Here is a 5,353-nt window from a genome sequence, read left to right on the forward strand (position 1 = left end):
TAAGAACCCAGGTCCTCTGATTCCCAGACTCGCATTCTTTCCAAAGAGTCATGTTGTTCCTCACAGTGGAGCCAGACTGGTCCCTAACAACTCTCATTTTCAGGAGTAGATGCAGACCTATGCAAACACTGATCCCTCACATTGGACGCTGACCTATTTAAGCAGCTTTCTTTGGGCTGGAATAGATTGCAAAGCAGTTCCAATACCTCTGTTTTGATTTTGGTCTTCTCCAAGTTGTTTTTACTTTCTGATTTGCTTAATCTAGGACAGAATCATGAATGAAAGCACACTTTGCCTTCATAGCTAAGCATCATGATTATAGATGTGAAATGCTATTATGGATCATTCTTCCTAATACTGCCCCTCTCCCGATTGTTGATTGGAGAACGATTTAGCATTGTTTCGTTTTGAAATTCACAAGGAGTTCATTTTCTATGACCTGCTTATCAGGAATCAAATTAGGAAACATCCCATTCTACAGTTAATGACTATGACATGTCTGGTACAATGTGATATTCAGTGGAGCTATAGGAAAAAGACAATAGGAAAAAGACAACACTCTTGCTAAGGAAACATTTATTTTAATCTTTAAACTAGAACAGGACTGACTGTGCTATTGAGCAGACTCCTCTGATTTCTCTTCATTTGAGATGAGAGAAGGATAAAAAGATCAATGAAAGCAGTAGTAGCAGGAAAATCAGCTTCTTAACGTGTAAAGGTTGCTAAATAAGCTGAAGTGAGGATGAATACCTCTATAGCTAAAATCTCTTTAGTAGTTCATGTAGTGGTATTTCTTGAGCCCCTACTGAATGTGATATTCATTCATTAAATTGCATTTATTGAGCACTCACCGGGTGCAGAGCACTGTACTAAGCACCTGGAAAGTACAATTCAGAAACAGATAGAGACAATCCCTACCCAACAACAGGCTCACAATCTAGAACAGGGAGACAGACAAGAAAACAAAACAAGTAGACAGGCATCAGTACCATCAAAATAGTAATACATGGTAATAAGCTCTTGAGAAACACAACAGACATATAAGACATGTGCTCCACTGAACTTTGAATGCCCTATACATTTTTCCTAAAAACATTACCCGAAATCCACGCTTGCCATTTCCCTCAGTTGGTCAAATCTCATCATTTTCATAGAGTGATGCCTCTTTATCCTCAGAAGTCACTTTTCTCCTCCATAGTTTCCTGATGGCATTTTTCATCTGGACATTTCTCAGGGTGTAGATGAGGGGGTTTAGCATAGGGGTTATAATCGTGTAAAATACTGCAGTAGGTTTATCCATGGGGAATGTGGAGGCGGGCCGCATAAACACAAATATACACGGAATGAAGAACAGAATGATGATGGTGATGTGGGAGATGCAGGTGGAGAGCGCTTTGTGCATATCTTGTTTACTGTGTGTTTTCAGGGACCGCAGGATCAGGACGTAAGAAATAATCAACATGACAAAGTTTAATAGACAGATCAACCCACTGTTGGCAGCTACAAAGAGGCTGAGGTTGTGGGTGTCCGTGCAGGCAAGGTTCAGCAAAGGGTTCAAATCACATAGGAAGTGATGGATGACGTTGGGGCCGCAGAAGGGTAAATCAACCATGAAGAGAATCTGGATTGTCGCATGCATCACGCCTCCTGTCCAGACGAGCCCCACCAGCACACCACACAAACTCCAGTTCATGATGGTCATGTAATACAGCGGCTTACTTATCGCCACGTAACGGTCATAGGCCATCTCCGTGAGGAGAACAATTTCAGCTCCGCCAAAAACATGCTCTCCAAAGATCTGAGTCATACAGCCTTTGAAAAAGATGATTTTCTTCTCACAGACAGAGTCGATGATCAGTTTAGGTGTGATGACAGAAGAATAGCAGGCATCAATAAATGACAAATAGGCCAGAAAGAGAGGGTCCAGAGTCTTATTGGTGGTTATGGCTACCATAATGATCATATTTCACACCACGGTGATGATATAGATGATTGAAAAGATGACAAAGATGACTTTATGCACCCTTGGATTAGGTGTAAGTCCCAGTAGAATGAATTCTGTCACATTGTTTTCATTACCCATCAACTCAGGGTAGACGTTGAGAGCACGGGTGAGATCTGCAGATTCTGTATAGAGAATGATGATCCTCGTTAGTTTTGCTTTGAAACAATCAAGTAATAGAACTCAAAGTAACACATCTCTATCATCCTGTCAATTTTTCCCGAACCTCAAGGCGGGATGGGAAAGTATTTACTGTACTCAATTCACACGGTGGGAAATTGAAGCAGATCAGGTTAACCTAACTCCTCAAATCCAAAGGACAACTACTCTCCCCCACTTCAAAGACTGATTGAAGGTTCACCTCCTTTAAGAGGCCTTTCCTGGCTAAACCCCCCTTTTCTCTTCTCCCATTCCCTTCTGCATTGCTCTTACTTGCTTCTTTTATTCATCACCAACCCTCAGCCCCACAGCACCTGGATACATTTATTTATTTATATTAATATCTGTCTTCCCATTTTACTTTAGGCTCATATCTCTCCAGCCACTCATTCTCAGTCTCCTTTGCGGTCTCCTCCTCCCCCTCCCATCCCCTTACTGTAGGGGTTCCTCAAGGGTCAGTTCTTGGTCCCCTTCTGTTCTCTATCTCAATACCCTGGTGAACTCATTCGCTCCCATGGCTTCAACTGTTATGTCTATCTGGAGACACCCAAATCTATATCTCTGCCCCTGCTCTCTCCCTCTCCTCCAGGCTCGTATCTCCTCCTGCCTTCAGAACGTCTCCATCTGGATGTAAGCGCTTAGTACAGTGCTCTGCACACAGTAAGCGCTCAATAAATACGATTGATGATGCCCACCATCTAAAACTCAACATGTCCAAGACTGAACTCCTTATCTTCCCTCCCAAACCCTGTCCTCTCCCTGACTTTTCCATTACTGTAGACTGCACTACCATCCTTCCCACCTCATAAGCCTGTAACCTTGGTGTCATCCTCGACTCCTCTTTCTCATTCATCCCACACATCCACTCTGTCACCAAACCCTGCTGGTCTCACCTGCACAACATCGCCAAGATCCACCCTTTCCTCTTCATCCAAACCGCTACCTTGCTGGTTCAATCTTTCATCCTATCCCACCTGGATTACTGCATCAGCCTCCTATCTGATCTCCCATCCTCCGGTCTCTCACCACTTCAATCTATACCTCACTCTGCTGCCCGGATTATCTTTGTACAGAAACGCTTTGGACATGTCACTCTCCTCCTCAAAAATCTCCAGTGGTTGTCTATCAACCTACGAACCAAGCAAAAACTCCTCACTCTTGGCTTCAAGGCTCTCCATCACCTCACCTCTTCCTACCTCACCTCCCTTCTCTCCTTCTACAGCCCTACCCACACCCTCTGCTCATCTGCCGCTAACCTCCTCACTGTGCCTCATTCTCACCTGTTCTGCTGTCGATCCCCATCCCACATCCTTCCCCTGGACTGGAATGCCCTCCCTCCACATATCTGCCAAGCTAGCTCTCTTCCTCCCTTCAAAGCCCTACTGAGAGCTGACCTTCTCCAGACGGCCTTCCAAGACTGAGCCCCCTTTTTCCTCTCCTCTTCCCCATCCCCCCGCTCTACGTCCTTCCCCTCCCCACAGGACTTGTATATATTTGTACAGATTTATTACTCTATTTACTATTCTATTTATTTTGTTAATGATGTGCATATAGCTATAATTCTATTTGTTCTGACGATTTTGACACCTGTCTACATGTTTTGTTTTGTTGTCTGCCTCCCCATTCTAGACCGTGAGCCTGTTGTTGGGTTGGGACCGTCTCTATATGTTGCCAACTTGTACTTCTCAAGTGCTTAGTACAGTGCTCTGCACATAGTAAACACTCAACAAATACGATTGAATGAATGAATAAATGCTTAGTACAGTGCTCGGTACACAGTAAGTACTCAATAAAAACTATTGTATTAGTGAATGAACTTACCCATAGGTCTCCTAAATGGTCAGTGGAAGAGTTGGGAACACAGTCAATATCTTCAGAGCCTTTTCAATGCAGTCATCCTTGGAGTACACTCTGTTTGATTTCCGTGCCCTTTTCAATAGACAAGAAGCTCAGTAATTCTTACTATTCCAGTCTCATGAATGACAACTAATAATCTCATTCATATTCCCCCTAAGAGAAAAGTGCATTAGTCTGATGGTTCAGGACCTTCTAAAATCCTACTGGGAAGAGGATGATAAACCAAATGTTTGGCAGACAAGAAACCTATAAACTTTTGTATTACCCTGATTTTCCTCTGTGATTATTTCTCATCTTATGGCAGCTTTAGGTTTCTTCCTCCTTCGTATGGGATCAGAGCACAATTTATTTTCCAGAGAAAGAAGAAAAAGTTCTGCCAAGGAAATAGATTGTAGGTAACCCAGGAATCTCACGTAGAAACATGAACTCAGAATTTAACGTTAAACTTGCAGACTCTCTTCCCATTGATAAGAGTGATAACTGTTACCTCTCCAACTTGTAGTGGTGGTAGGGCCAAGCATAAAGTCTTTGTTATAATTTAATGCGTGGGTATTGGTACAAACAAAGTATTGGAAGGTGGTATACAAACTTGCAAAAGCTACCAAGCTCTGGGAAAAGACTTGAATAGTGGTTCTGGGCAGGACGTATGTTTGCTTATTGTTATACCGTACTCTCCCAAGTGGTTTAGTACAGGGCTCGGCACAGAGTAAGTGCTCAATAAATAAGACTGATATTCCTTTTTTAAAGGGTATTTGTTAAGTAATTACGATGTGCTGGGGTAGATACAAGTTGATCAGGCTGAACTCAGTTCCTGTCCCACATGTGGCTCACGGTCTTAATACACATTTTACAGGTGATGTAACTGAGGCACAGAGAGGTTAAATGCATTGTCCAATGTCCCTCAGCAGACATGTGGCACAGCTAGGATTAGAACCCCTGTCCTTCTGATTCCCAGCCCGTGCTCTATCCATGAGGCCACATTGCGTCCTTGGTCATTGGTGGCAAATGCACAGCAGCCCTGTTAGAACAAGGAAACTCAGATAGGTCTCAATGTGGACAGTGAGGAGATGAGAATGGATTTAGGAATCTATCAAGATTGTGTGCTTAGCAAAGAGACACCACCAAGATTAATAATATTAATAACAATAATAACAATAATAATAATGATATTTGTTAAGCACTTACTCTGTGCTAGGCAATACACTAAGCGCTGGGGTGGATTCAAGCATATCAGGTTGGACACAGTTCCTATCCTATGTGAGGCTCACAGTTAATACTCATTTAACAGATGAGCTAATTGAGGCCCAGAGAAATGAAGTGACTTGCCCAAGATCA

The 5,353-nt window shown here is 42.9% G+C and overlaps 1 pseudogene; it reads right to left on the bottom strand.

The window, feature by feature from the left end:
• Positions 1-1,132: 1,132 nt before the first annotated feature.
• On the bottom strand, positions 1,133-2,083 carry LOC119923280 (annotated as a pseudogene).
• Between the last annotated feature and the right edge of the window lie 3,270 nt (positions 2,084-5,353).

This window comes from Tachyglossus aculeatus, unplaced genomic scaffold (assembly GCF_015852505.1).
Source record: "Tachyglossus aculeatus isolate mTacAcu1 unplaced genomic scaffold, mTacAcu1.pri scaffold_168_arrow_ctg1, whole genome shotgun sequence".
Taxonomy (NCBI): domain Eukaryota; kingdom Metazoa; phylum Chordata; class Mammalia; order Monotremata; family Tachyglossidae; genus Tachyglossus; species Tachyglossus aculeatus.